Source organism: Balaenoptera borealis (assembly GCF_965194805.1).
Source record: "Balaenoptera borealis genome assembly, chromosome: 1".
NCBI lineage: Eukaryota > Metazoa > Chordata > Mammalia > Artiodactyla > Balaenopteridae > Balaenoptera > Balaenoptera borealis.
In genome coordinates, this window is record NC_138860.1 from 36,006,646 (window position 1) to 36,022,314 (window position 15,669).

Consider the following 15,669-nt stretch of genomic DNA (forward strand, 5'->3'; position numbering starts at 1 on the left):
TCTGGATCCTTCAAACTAGACCAAAGGGAAAATCTGGGCTACAAGCCTCAATTAGAAATGTGGGGTGCTGCTATGCTGACAACTGGTGCTCCCTGACCTGTATTTTCTGAGACTAGAACCCAGTGTGGTGGATGACCAATTCATGCGTTGAACAAAAGAAGACCTCCTACAGGGCAGTGTATGTGTTCATCACACGTATGGCACTTAGGGCTAAGTACCATAAGGACTACAAGAAAAAAAAAAAAAAAAAGTAACACATGAAGCATATATGATAAGGAGGCGCCACAGTCCAGAGCACGAGCTCTGGAATCACACAGGCTTGCTTCGAATCCTAGCTAAGCCACTACCATCTGTATACCCTGAAGAACAGTCGAAGGTTTAAATGTTGTTTTACCAAATTTCGAAAAAGAAGTGAAGGAAGAACCTATCTGCCAGGAAGGGACATCGTGGGGTGCAGCATCCAGTAGGGTCAGGGCTCTGCATCCCCTGCTCAGAATATTTCGCCGCCTGGCTCATGGTGATGCTGGCAGCTGAGCAGCCCTGGAGAAGGTGCTCCCGTCATCAGGCCTCGCAGAGAAGCTGGGGAGGTCCCTGGAGGAGGCTGGCCACAGCCTGGCAAGCTCTGGGTGCCTCCTGCACTCAGCTCTGAACAGGCTCTGGCCCCTGGGCCCCTTGTGGGGGAAGCGCTGGCCGATACATACACAGGGCTGAGGGGCCTGCAGAGCTGGTGCCCAGGCAGGGTGAGCTCTGCAGGAGAAGGCTTCCACAGTCCCCAACAGTCTCCGCATGGTGGCCCATCCGGTGCCAAACACCTGCCACCCACAGCGAGAAGTCCCAGCCACTAGAAAGTCCAGAAGGGGTCGGGCTATGGGGCCCCGCGCTTTGCCCTTGGGCCGGGGTTTCTCCACGGGCTGGGCTTGCATGCGCCCCCCGCCCCACCCCCTGCCCCACCCGCCCTTTCTCTGTGACAGATAAAATGGACATGTCACAAGCGCCAGGCTGAGCCATCCAGTGTCCAGTGCGTGCTAGACCTTGAGAGGAGGTGAAGCTAAGGAGAAGCTCTCCCAGTTTCACACTCTGTTCTCGGATCGCTTGGCGCACAACCAGTCCTACATGGGCAATTTACTATGCAAATTTTGTACCTGGCTCCGCCACTGCCGCCGGCCCCGCCGCCCCGCCGCCCGCTCCGCCGTGGGGCCTAGGTGGGCTGTCACCCGCTGGTTTTGCCCTCCTGGGAGGCTGCCACATCTGACCGGGACCACCCTGCTGCTCCAGGGCCTGCCATCTGCCCTGAGCAGGGAGTCAATGTCAGGAAGCCGGTACCATCTAGTCACCTCCCACTGAGGAGAGGGGGGCTGGGGAAAACAGGGGCAGAATGGAAAATGACAGCCTGGGAAGGAGGTGAGAAGAGGGAGGTGAAGGTCCCATCCCATGCCATGGTGTCCTCTGCCCCAACCGCATGCTGCTCCCTGCTGCTGGAGAGGCCAACAAAAAAAGTGCTGGGTGAAGACCACCGGCCCAAATCACCAGGCTCACTGATGTCTGGGAAGGAGCTGCAGCGTGAAGAGTCTTCACGCATCCCAACAAGAAACTCCTCTTCCCTTCTATCTACCAGCAGTAGGCCCTGCAAGCGGAAGATTCCCCTGCCGCTTTTTCTGCCGCTGCCAGGGCTGAGGTCGCCCCCATCGGGGACCGAGGCACTGACATGGGATCGAGGTGAGCTGCCCCCTCCTCCTAAGCTTCCACGCTTAGCTGCTGCCAAAAACCCAGGCACCTTGGAGAAGAACACTGAGTGTCAGTGGAACAAGATCCTGAATAATATAAGGAAGGTCAAGGAAGGCTGCAGTGCCCCTCAGCCTGCCCCTTCTCTCTCCCCACCTGCCTCACAGACTGCAGACTCCCTGCCCCCGGCCACTCACACTTTGCAGGTCCCTGCTACTACCACCGACTTGGCCGACCTATATTCCACGTCCCCCATCCTGTCTGTCCCTCCACCTTCCCTGACACCTAATACTGATCAGGAAACAAGATACACAGTCCCTGAGTCCCCTCCTCTTGCCAGTCCTGCTGATTCTCTTCCTCCTTCAGCTTCTGATCCCATTTTGGGAATTCCAAATTCAGTCATAGCCACAACACCTCTTATTTCTGACCTCCCCACACCTCCTAGCATCCCAGCTTTCTCCTTCCAGCCACCATCCCACAAAAAGGAACCCCCAACACCCATCTGTGTAGATTCTGCCCCTCCTTTATACTTACCTACCCCTCTTCCAGTCCCTACCATCAATCCCCCTATTTTAACTGGGCAGCCCATGACTTCTATGGCAATCCCTTCCACCAGCATGGTCACGGCATCTGGAAGTTTGACCTTGCAGCCTAGTGTCTACACGGACACTACTGCTCCTTCCCAAGCTATCATTTTTAGGTCTCCCCCAGGTTTCAGGGTGGAGCAGAGGCACCCTGCAGGGGTACCAGTGTCCATCACCCCACCTGTGCTGATGGTCCCCTGTGCCACCCCAATTTTTAACCATCCCTTTGGCCCCCAAACCAACCCTCAGCCCATATTTGGGACCTCTGATGGGCAGCAGAGGGCCTCTCTCCCTGGTGCTCCTGTTTTCTCCAGCCGCCCATTTACGGCTTCAGCTCCTGTTTTCCCCAGCCCCCCATTTATGGCTTCAGGTCCTGTTTTCCCCAGCCCCCCATTTACAGCTTCGGCTCCTGTTTTCCCCAGTCCCCCATTTATGGCTTCGGCTGTCATCGGTGCTTCAGCAGGCAGCACCTCTGACACTGAACCTATGGACACCACACCTCCTTCCCAGGCTGTCATTTTCCATTTGGCTCCTGTTTTCCCCAGACCCCCATTTACGGCTTCAGCCATCATCGGTGCTTCAGCAGGCAGCAGCTCTGACACTGTACCTATGGACACCACACCTCCTTCCCAGGCTGTCATTTTCCATTCGGCTCCTGCTTTCCCCAGCCCCCCATTCCGTCACCGGTGCTTCAGCAGGCAGCAGCTCTGACACTGTACCTATGGACACTACACCTCCTTCCCACGCTGTCATTTTCCAGTCTGCCCCTGTCTCCAGGCAGAACTAATAGCCATTTCACAGGGCTGTTCCTAGTTCTGGGAACACGCCACCCAGTAGTAGCAATGCCTCAGCCCATGCCTCGACACATTTACCTGCAACGTGGTCAACAGATAAGACCGACACTTCAAGCTTCCTTGGACCCAGGTCTCCCGTCTCAGGCCAAACTGGGGGCCAACGATGGGCAGAGGCCTAACAATTATTTTCTATTGGGAAACCCAGCAGCCTCAGCACAAGATAAAGTCCTAGTCGCTCCTGCAGCCTAGCCACCGCGAGTCAGCATCATGCAGTCAGCTTTGCCAGCTTCCCTATTCGCCACCACCAGCAACACGCAGCCGGCCTTTGGCGACAACCCAGGCATTCTCCCCAGGGCTGTGTCCATTGCTACTGGCTTTGGACTTGCCACCAGGATGCCCAGTACTGGGGACAGTAGCTCACTCTTTGCCGACACCACACCGGGCCCACTGTTCATGGGACCTGCAGCCCCTATGGCCGGTGGGAGCCTTGGAGTCGGTGTGTCAGCACCAGGCCTCACTCATTCAGAGGCATCCAGACCACTTAACTTTGGGGCACTCAGCACCGCTTCTGTTCCTACTTTGGGCCAGACAACCTGCCATCTACCTGACCACGGCAAGGCTGCTGCAGTAGGAGAGGCAGGCACCATCCCAGCATTTGGGAACATACCTGATTCCACCTTAAATCCAAATACCTGGGGCCTACCTGGGCTGAATACAGGTGGTACGGTGATGGCAGGGGACAACACCATCCCCACGATGGGAGGCCCTAGTGTTTCCACTTGCCGTCACTGCACACAGGGCCCATCTGGACGTAGAAAATCTACTTTTAAAAGTTCCATCACCGGAGCTCCCTTGGTGGCGCAGTGGTTGAGAATCTGCCTGCTAATGCAGGGGACACGGGTTCGAGCCCTGGTCTGGGAAGATCCCACATGCCGCGGAGCAACTAGGCCCGTGAGCCACAACTACTGAGCCTGCGCATCTGGAGCCTGTGCTCCGCAACAAGAGAGGCCGCGATAATGAGAGGCCCGCGCACCACGATGAAGAGTGGCCCCTGCTTGCCGCAACTGGAGAAAGCCCTCACACAGAAACGAAGACCCAACACAGCCAAAAATAATTAAATAAATTAATTTAAAATAATAATAATAAATTAAAAAAAAAAAGTTCCATCACCAAGGAGAAGAAATCTGTGTCAAGGGACATGTCAGTTTCCACCTTCTAACAGAGCACACCACATCTGTTGGAGTTGCAAGTGTGCTTACCACCCGTGGGTTTCAACACACTTCTAGTTCTACCTTATTTCCAAGCACAAGGGGCCCACCTGCCCACAATCCAGGTGGTGGTCGTCTAGGAGGGAACAACATCATGCCCATGACTGGAGGACCTGGTATTCCTGCTTACAACTGAGACCCACCTGGTCAATACACAGGTGGTGTGGATGGAGGGCACAGCATCACTGGTGCTGGGAGGCCCTGTGTCAATAACTACCATCAGACTTGGAACCCATCTGTGCAGAGAACGGGGGGTGGGGCATGGGGGACAGCACCACACCTGCTGTGACTGGATACACTTCTGGTGCCACATTCATACAAAGCACCTGCCCCCCACCCCCGGTCAAAACCCAGGTGGTGCCATGGGAGATAGCACCATCCATATTTAGAGAGGAACCTCTACTCTCAGAAAGAACACTGGGGTCCCCAAGTCAGGACACCCCTCTGACTTAGACGAGCCAGCATTGTGTTTGGAGGCTCCTGGTCAGGGCAGCTGTGCCTGTGCTCATAGGAGTCTGGCAGCCTCATAACCTGCCCAGGGCTTCATAGGAGCCACCAGCGAATTCCTTTCTTCTATGAAGAAACTCAACAAATGAAGAGCAGATCTTATTCTGCAAACTGTGTGTCACCATGAATGGACTTTGCCTCACTGGAAAGCGGCTCAGCCCCTTGAAGTGAAACTTAACCTACTCTCTTCCTACAGCAAGCCGGAGGGCCACACCTCAGGGGTGTGCAAGAGTGTGTGTGTGTGTGTGTGTGTGTGTGTGTGTGTGTGTGTGCTGGAGGGTGAGGAGCATATGAGCCCACTTCAGAACTACACCAGATTTGAGAAGCTCCAGTTAGGAGAATGGAAGAGAGCTGGCTGTATCATCCACTGTGCCATCCCTGGCTTGACTGTTAACTTGGCGGACCCAAGCTCCTGGCCAGTTTTCCCTAGACTTGGAACTGGCAAGATGCCCACTGTTGTTTTCAGATGCTTCTTCTGCCCCTATGCATTTGCCTCAATGGGCCCTTCTCTTTCCCAGCTCTATGTACATACATATATGTCAATAAAACCTTGTTCATAGTAATCTGCTTCTGTTTATGTGTCTTTACTCACTGACTCAGCTGTAGAGGAAGAACTGACGTATGTGAGTGGTGATGTGTGAGCCAGACTTAAGACACCAAAATTTTGTGTCCCAGTGACTGGGATGTGGAATTAGGCACACATTATGGCTGCATGTGCTGACTCCTGAAATCTTTTTTCAGTGTAACGAGTGACAATCAGGAGGAACTAAGGTCTAGAGGAGGGAGAGTTGGGGTGACTCACCCTGACTGATTAAGTGTGCTGATGTGTCCAATCCCTGCTGACCCCTGGAGCAGTGCATTGAGTGGGCCGCATGTATCTCAGAAGAATGTTTTTCTCAGACTGATGAAGAGAAGCGACAGGACTTGCCTGTGGTGATGCCAGTTTTTGACAGAAATACCTGCAGCATCCCCAAATCCCAAATCTCTTTCATTGACTATTTCATCACAGACATGTTTGCTGCTTGGGACGCCTTTGTAGACCTGCCTGAGTTAATGCAGCATCTTGACAACAATTTTAAATACTGGAAGGGACTGGACGAAATGAAGCTGCGGAGCCTCCGCCTACCTCCTGAATAGTGGGCGACACTGCCTGGGGCCCTGACGCTGTGTCCCTCCAGTCACTTGGGATTCCTGAGGGCAGTCAGAATTCCTTGGTCCTTTCGTCCCCCGGTCTGCAGAGCCTGTAAGTGCACACAGGGACGTCGGCAACCTTCTGTAGCCACCATCTGATGCCATTGCCATAAAGTGAGACTTAGTCCACTCAAGGTACCTGGGCCTGCTGCGGGGGCTCTTCAGAAAGTCACGTGAGAACCACGGTTTGCATTCGCGTCCGTTAAAACATGAGCACGGGACTGCCCCCGCAAAGGAGAGAGATGGATTTCCTGCCAGTGACAGAGAGTGTCTTGTTACAATTTCTCTCAGTTATGTTCAGCACTTAAGAACAGCTAATGGCAGTCGGATCTTTTTTCACATCATAGAAGGTGCAATCAATCACTCACTTTGGAACACTACTGAAAGTGACTTCTCTTTTAAAATTGAACAGAAAATGCAAAGAGATTTTGAAGTTGATTATTAATATCAATTATTAAAATGTTTTATTTATTTTATTAGAAGTTCAATATTTTCTATGAATTTAAAAATACTTCAAAGCCAAAGCCAACTTTAAATACCATGACCAAATTTACATGATTCATATTCATTAAATATGTATTACTTCGTGTACAGACTTATTTTCATAATGCAAATTTAAAATATAAAATGACATATTTTTACTGCAAAAAAAAAAAAAAAAAAAACTACACTGGAGGCTAGATAATCCCTGATGTGTGATAAGGAACCACACTTTATGATTGAACTTTTCGAAAATGTTGAAATGTCTTTTGGGGTATCTTTTTATTCAATTGAGACTTAGGCCAGTCATCTTCATACATTCCCACTACACCCAGAGAGGGTGGATTTGGCATCCAGGTTCATGTGTCTGGAGAAACAAAGGAAGAGTTCGTACCTGCTCTGTAATTATTGAAAATTTAAGTTGACCTCAAATGTACCATGTTGCTTAAAATAGCAGAAAAGATCCTCTTTAATAATTGGCTTGGCTCTGAGCTAACCCACTAAAATATCAAATGACAAGAGTTATAATTGTGCCCAGTTCTGGCTGACCCTAGAGTTCTGCTGGGCCTCCACTAGGTTTCATAATGGCAAAATTCCTGAGTCTGTGCAGCCTATCTTCCAGTTGGAGGGGAGAACAGAAACCCATGTACATTATCTGGTAGGTTCGCCAGTAATAAATACTATGGAGGTTAAGCATTATATGGTGAGGTGAGGTTGTGGGCAGAGAGAAGCAAGGCTTTCAACTTAAACGGTAGACAGGATAAGTCTTACTGGGAAAGTGGAATTTGAACAGTCTAGAGGGAGGCAGATGAGTCAGACATCTGAGGGAAAAGCATTCCAGATCATGGGAATAACCTCTGCAAGGCCCAGAGGAAGGATGCCAGTGTCCTCAGGGAAGAATTAGTAAATAATGTGGCTGGAATAGAGTCAGCAAGTAGGAGGGAGGGAAGGAGGAAAGGAGGACAGAGAAGATGTGTGTGGAATTCCCTGCATCACCATTTATTGATTGAGTGATCACAAACAGTTAATTCAACCTTCAAGTGTTTCAGTAAACTCAATGCTTTTCCTATGGCCTATTGACCTCTCAAGAGTTTTGGAAGGATAAAATAATGTAGGAAAGTGACTTATAAGCCATTGTTACTGTTCTATACATAAGGATAGATGGGTAGACAGGTAGATATAGATAGATAGATACATAGATAGATAGATACATAGAGAGATGATAGATAGACAGAGAGAGAGATAGATAGCTAGATAGACAGACAGATAGATACGTAGAGAGATAGATAAACACAGAGATAGATAAATATATAGACAGACAGATAGATACATAGATAGAGAGACACATAAACAGAGAGATAGACAGATAGATAGAGAGAGATAGAGAGATAGATAGACAGAGAGATAGATAGATAGGCAGATAGAGAAATAGATAGATAGATAGACAGAGAGATAGATAGACAGATATAGACAGAGAGATAGATAGAGAGATAGACAGAGAGATAGACAGATAGATACACAGATAGATAGATACACAGATAGATAGACAGACAGATAGATAGAGAGATAGATAAAGAGATAGACAGATAGATAGATAGAGGGATAGATAGATAGATGGATAGATAGACAGATAGAGAGATGATAGATAGATAGATAGATACATAATAGAGTTAAGGACTGAATTTCTGTAAAATCATAATTTTAAATAATAGTTTCATTGAGATATAATTTACTTTCCATATTATTTAAAGTGTACAATTTAATGTGTTATGCATCTACCACCACAATCAATTGTAAAACTTTCATCCACCCCCCCCCAAAATAATCTACTATAAGTCACTCACTCCCCCACTTCTCCAAACCCTAGGCAGCCACTAATATACTTTGTCTCTACATATTTGCCTAGTCTGGACATTGCATACAAATGGAATCATACAATTACTTAGCATGTTTTCAAGGTTCATCTATGTTGTAGCATGTATCAGTACTTGATTTCTTTTTATGGCTGAATAATATTCCATGGTGTGGATATTACTGTGTTTCATTGATCATTCACAGTAAATGGCCATTTGGGTTATTTCCACTTTGGGGTTCTTATGAATAATGCTGCTGTGGTTGGATTTACATGCAAGTTTTGTATGCAGGTCTAGATTTGTTTTTTAAATTAATAGACTATTTTGGAGCTGTTTCTGGTTTACAGAAAAATTAAGCAGAAAGGACAGAGTTCTCATACTTCCTTACCTCTCAACCCAGTTTCCCCTATTATTAACATCTTACATTAGCATAATATATTTGTTATAGTTAATGAACCAATATTGATACATTATTACTAACTAATGTCCATGATTTACTTTAGACTTCACTCTTTGTTTTGTACATTATATGATTTTTGACAAATGTGCAATAACCTGTATCCATCATTACAGAACCATACACAGGAGTTTCTCTGCCTTTAAAATTCCGGGCTTCACCCATCCTTTTCTCCCTCCCCACAACCTCTGGCAACCACTGATCTTTTGATTGTCTCCACAGTTTTGCCTTTTCCTAAATTTCATATAGCTGCAATCATATAATATGCATGTAGCCTTTGCAGATTGGCTTCTTTTCACATAGCAATAGGCATTTAAGCTTCTTCCATGTCTTTTCATGGCTTCATAGCCTTTTCTTTTTATTGCTGAATGCTATTCCTTTGTACGGATATACCATAGTTTGTTTATCCATTCACCTATTGAAAAATATCTTGGTTGATTTCAAATTTTGGCAATTATGAAAGAAACTGTTGTAAACATCCATGTGCAGGTTTTTATGCAGACATAACTTTTCAGTTCCTATGGGTAAATACCAAAGAGCATGATTACTAGATCACTGTATGGTAAAAGTACGTTTAGTTTTGTAAGAAAGTGCCAAGTATCCCGCTAGCAACAAATGAGAATTCCAATTGTTCTGCATCATCACCAACTTCGGTATTTCAGTTTTTTGATTTTAGCCATTTGAATAGGTGTGTAGTGGTATCTCATTATTGTTCTAATTTAAAATTCCCTGATGACATGGAATGTGTAGCATCTTTTCATACGCTTATTTGCCATGTGTCTATTTTCTTTGTTTAATCATAGTTGTTTTGTTTTTTTTTTAACCAACGTCTGGTAACTCTTTTCCTTCTGTGTCTATTTATATTGTCTTCTTTCTTTCTTGTTCTTTTTTTTTCTTTTTTTTTTTTGAGCTTTTGATCATTTAGTCTTTTTCCTGGTATATCAAATTATTTTTTATATTAAAATTGGGTTTAACTTATTTTAGGAAACTATAAAGATACCTCCACATTCTGGATGTTATCTTTCTCTTGAAAAGATTTTCTTTTGCCCATGGCAGACAGTCACTATAGCGACTGGTAACCTTAGTCCATTCTCAGTTTGAGCTCTTTCAAAGCTGTTTTTCAGTCTGTGTGAAGGTTGATCTATTTCTGTCTTGTCCTTCCTCTACGGGTGTTGCCCTTTGGGATTACCATGTGAATGTTTGGATTCTCCCTGTTCCCAACTACCCATGTATTTGTTAGGCTTTAAATGTAATGGTTCCTGCAGCCCTGTGAGACTAAAGATACACTTAGCTTGTCATTCCATTAGTTGTTGCCTTTAGCTTGAGCTCTTGCCGTTTGGCTTCTGTGGTCAGAGTCTTTTGAACTCCTTGGCTTTTCAGCTCCTAGGCTGTAAGATTTGAATCAGCAAATGCCCCAAGGAGAAAAGCTGCACCAAATGTCAAGCTTGCGTCTGTGTTTCCCTTCTCTCCAGAACTTGGCCCACATGTCTTGGTGTCTCTCTAACATTCAGATGCCAGTGAACAGATGTTTTCTTACTTTATTCAGCTTTTCTAAAATGTCTTTAGACTTCACCTGATCTTACGTTATTATTCAACTATCATCTCAATTACCTCTAGGAAGAAAATTTACAATTTTATGTTTTATTTTCTTATTTTCTATATTACCTCAGTTTCTGTAGAGACCTTTTACCTGATTGTTCAGTCTAGTTCCTGTGTTACCAGTAAGATGGAGATAAGGTGGAGGCTAAGAATATTGGGGGGAAGCCACTGATGAATGATAGGTCTCGTTCATTTTGTTTTTCCTCTCCTTATTTACTCTGGCAGCCTACATTTGCCTTTCTTCATTTGACCCAGTTGCCCAAATAAGGAACCCACTCTGGCAAAGACCTGACTTTACTCTCATAAATGTCTGCATGTTAGGATTAGCTACATGATGAACACCATGCCAAAGCTCTTTGTGTGAGACTTTTGCAGACTTTTTTTATCCCTTTAGTTTGCATCTTGCCATCACTGCTCAGATTGTTGAGGTTTTCTAAGATTCTGTAGGTCAAACCTCTCTACCTGCATACCAGATGAACCCTTCTCTCTTTCCTGAGCTCACTTGTGGGAGGTTAGCCCTCGGTTTTTCTTTTTCCCCATCCAATCATAATTGTTCATGAATTCCAAAAGGCCCTCAAAGTACCTGTCGTCCCTTTCTCTCCTCTCTTTTTTATCAACACTGTTAAATATTAAGCATATATTTGCATACCTCTTTCTTACTTACAATGGAATACTGGAAGGCGCGATCATGCAGTGTGAGCCCCACCAAACTAGGACTCCTACAACACTCTCCCCCAGGCCTAAACTTGTGACATCCACTGGTTTTCTTATAATATCTTATATGTATCTAAATTTGTAATGATTTAGTTAATTCCTGAGTTATGTGACAATAAGAAATCAGTCAAATTAGCACTAGAGAAGTGCAGCTTAGACCTAGGGACCAGAACCAAGGACCACAAAAACCCATTCACCAACAAGTTTCATTTGTACTTTATGTTTAACAAGTGCTGAGGGTGAATGGGAAGTGAGGGAAAAGGAGTTTAACTTCATATCACAGAAACTTGCACTAAAATGAAGAGGAAAATAACCCAGTTCCTGGTTCAAGTCACTATAATCTGCTTCAATAAATAATAACAGCACATAAGAAAAACAAACACTATATGATAGGAACAATGGATAATTAATTACCAGATCAGGGAGGACAGATTACACTTGCTATGGGATTTCATTAAAGAAGGATTCCAAAAAGCACTGGCTTCTTCTGAGAAGACTTCTTAGAACAGGTAGCATTTAAACTGAGACTTGAACAAGTATATAGAGGGTAGGGAACAGGCCTTCTGGACAGGGAACAGGCACAGTGTCAGGAATGGCACAGAGGGCTTATGGAATAGGGAACAAAACTGGCTGAACACAGGAGTGCTACGTGTTGGGGAATATGGGGAAAAGGCTGACTGAGGTTGGTTAAATGAAACATAATTAGACGGAAGAGAAAGTAGGTGGAAAGACAGATGGAAGACTGTGGAAAGCCGCTGAAGATGGAGGTCAGCATAATAATATTAAGAAATCAGTGGTACTTTGACACTGTATGAATGTCTAGGTTTAAAAACTCAGGAAAACACAATAAAAGAATAAACTACTGATATAATGATATGTAACCAAAGGCCAGATACCAAAGGATACACACTGTGTGTTTCATGTATGTCATATATGGTGATAGAGGTCAGTTTAGGTGTTGCCCTCAGGGAGTATGGAACAGAAAGAAGTAACAGAGAAACTTGTAGGGTGTTAGAAATATTTCATAATATCTTGACCTGGTGTTGGATACATGGGTACATAGAGATGTAAAAATTCAGTTATTAGCAATGCAACTGGTGTTTGTTTGTATGCATACATTAAAAAAAAACTCTAGTAGGTTAATTAGGCTGTCAGTTGTAAGAAGTAAATTTTGGTCAAGGAATAGCCAAGGTAGTAATGCAGTAATAAGTTATACATGTGCTCACTGTGCTCCAGACTGTCACGATTGGAATACAAGAAATATGTGTAAAAAAAAAGACAAATATTCAATATTGATGGTTGGATGAACTGAATAAATTAGATCACTCTATTTTCAATTTAAGAACTTGGCAAGTGTTTGGATACCTTTGAACAAAGAAAAAAAGGAAATACAATTGTTATTAAGCATATGCTATGTATCAATCCCTGACTTATATTTTGACACATATAAACGTGGGAAATATTGCACCTTGTAACTGAGACAATGAAGATGAGCGAGGTAGCTGGTTTTGACACTAGAGGCTGAGAAAACAATCAGCTCATAATCGTAAGAAGTTTGAAGTCGGGGCTTCCCTGGTGGCGCAGTGGTTAAGAATCCGCCTGCCAATGCAAGAGACACGGGTTCGAGCCCTGGTCTGGGAAGCTCCCACATGCCACAGAGTAACTAAGCCCATGTGCCACAGCTACCGAGCCTGAGCTCTAGAGCCTGCAAGCCACAACTACTGAGCCCATGTGCCACAACTACTGAAGCCTGTGTGCCCAGAGCCCCTGCTCTGCAACAAGAGAAGCCACGACTATGAGAAGCCCGCGCACTGCAACAAAGAGTAGCCCCTGCTAGCTGCAACTAGAGAAAGCCCGCATGCAGCAATGAAGACCCAACGCAGCCAAAAATAAATAAATAAATAAATTAATTTAAAAAAAAAAAAAAGAAGAAGTTTGAAGTCGGAGGAAAAGAATCAAGAGGAAATAGTGGTAAGTGCCAGGAGCTCCTGGAAACTACAAAAGAGATGAAGACCCCAGAATTGTTGAGCTTTGTAAGAGGCCCAATGACTCAGGTAAAAACAGAAGGCTTAAAACTGAAACCTGGGGGTATATGTATACATATAGCTGATTCACTTTGTTATACAGCAGAAACTAACACAACACTGCAAAGCAATTATACTCCAATAAAGATGTAAAAAAAAAAAAATCCTGCAAAGTAACAATTGTTAGGACAAACAGTAAAGAATTATAAGAAAAATAATCACATGCCTGTCCCAACACAGAAATATCCTAAGCTCCATCTCAGCATTTCTCCGATTGGTCTTTCACAAAATACAGTCTAATCAGCTGAATATAGGTTTGTCAAGTAAGTGTGAGTAAGACTGAATTAAAAAAATGAAATCAATTCCTTCCTCCAAAACTTTTCAGAGTATGTAACGTAACAAGGTGAAACTTGAATTTCATGTCGGGATGTAGAGTACGGCTCTTCCCAAATGCTTCTGTCTTGTAACTACATCAACATCATCTAAAACCAGTGTTCTGCAGGATAGAGATTGTGAAACGCTGCTCTCATCATGTAAGATATCAAGTTCTTCTCAAAATCCATTCTTCCTTCTGCCCTTTCTCATGTTGTCCCTGCGACCTGGAAGGTCTCTCCTAAGCTCCATCTGCCAAAACCCTACCCATTTTTAGGGTCCAAGAGATAATAAAAGGCTTATATTACTAAAAGGCAGAGAAAGAAATCCCTTCCCAGGGATCTACATTTCCTTCCTAGGGAAAAGAAAAATTGTAAAGTATACCACAGTGACCTTAAGTCTATGAATGTAACTATGTTGTGTTACTTTGAGTTCTGTAAAAGTCAATGTGCTACAATATATATGGATATGAATATTTGATCTCTTACATGTAGATCTTGCTGATAACTTTCATTATGAGCCAGGTTAATGATTAAGGAGCCACTGTATTTGGCTCAGCCCTTATAACCAGGGAATATTAAAATTGGAAAGGTCCCTAGATATTAACAAATCTATCCACCTCATATTCCAAGTAAGGAAACTGAGATGTTCATAGATTGGATATTTATATTAACAAAGGATAAGGATATAAGATATTGGCAGATATATCTTTTAGATTAAGAATTTAGAGATTTTTGTAGAATACTAGGACATTATGTCCACTGATATTGAGACAATGTGTTTCTTAGTCATCATTTTCTATTGCCATGACCAAGCGAGGTGGTAGTCAGTAGTTGTACAAAGGGAAAAAGATAACTTTACAAACTCCCAATTTATATACACAGGGAAATTAATCATTCATGTTATTTAAGCTAACTGGATGCAGTTTATCAACTACATTGAGGAATGGTGAAGTGAAGTGTCTATACAATTAACATGTTAGTTTCTGTCATGAGCTCCCTGTTGCTCAAGTGAGTTAATGGTTAGCACTCAACTAGGCACTTAGAGTCCATTATAAATCTGGACTAAACGTGTATCTGTGGCATCTTTATTCTTCTTTGGTGCCCTTAGGCAGAATTAGCTCTCTTATGTTTTGATAAATTCAAGTATTAAACAGGGCTAAGGTTTCACAAGTTCTTTGGCCTAAACATGGGGGTAAGGAGGACCAATGAGCTGGAGTACTTCTAGATTTGAGAATGGTCAGATTGAGGAAGAAGAGTCTTACGCCAGAGGTGAAAGAAGACTGATTATAATTACCTATTTTTAAAAATTCCAACCCTTTTCAATGTTCTAAAGTGATCATGAAGTACAAGGGTATGCTAGGAAGTAAGGGAGTCAACCAAGAATATTCTGTAAGAGTTTGTGGATGGTAATAAAGAGGCGAGGAAGAAGATTCTTACGCCAGAGGTGAAAGAAGACTGATTATAATTACCTATTTTTAAAAATTCCAACCCTTTTCAATGTTCTAAAGTGATCATGAAGTACAAGGGTATGCTAGGAAGTAAGGGAGTCAACCAAGAATATTCTGTAAGAGTTTGTGGATGGTAATAAAGAGGCAAGGAAGATAGAGAACATACTAGAAAAGGCTTCAATTGGCCATAATAATGAAGTCAGAAGGAGAAGAAGAAGAAAAATGACAGATGCAATGGAAAGAGAAAGCAAGAATAGAGAAGCAAAAAGGAAAGTAGAAAAATGAGACAAATTTGGAGAAGGAAATGAGGAAGAAAACTGGGTGAAAGAGGGAAGCACTGATGGTAGACCACATGACACTCAAAAATTAACACAATGCACATTTAAGATGTGCCACCAATGGCCAGGGTCATTACCCTCAAATAGTTTACAATATGTGTTCCAAAGACATTTATAAATTGAAAATGCCATTAAAATAAGTGCCAGGGTAAAAGTATTCATGGAATTGTATGGGAGAATAAAAAGTCCCCTGTCAAAGAGCCTTCTGAGACATAGGAAAAAAAAGAAAAACCTAAAAAGCATAAGACTCTTCCTATTTTCATTTCCAATGATACATCCCAATCTTGATGATCCAACAGCGATTTAAATGTCAACT

The 15,669-nt window shown here is 43.9% G+C and overlaps 1 long non-coding RNA gene across 1 annotated transcript in view; it reads left to right on the forward strand.

Moving 5' to 3' along the window:
• LOC309628565 overlaps positions 1–15,669 on the forward strand; it is a 111,652-nt gene that overhangs the window by 73,722 nt on the left and 22,261 nt on the right. The gene's annotated exons all lie outside the window — the stretch shown is intronic.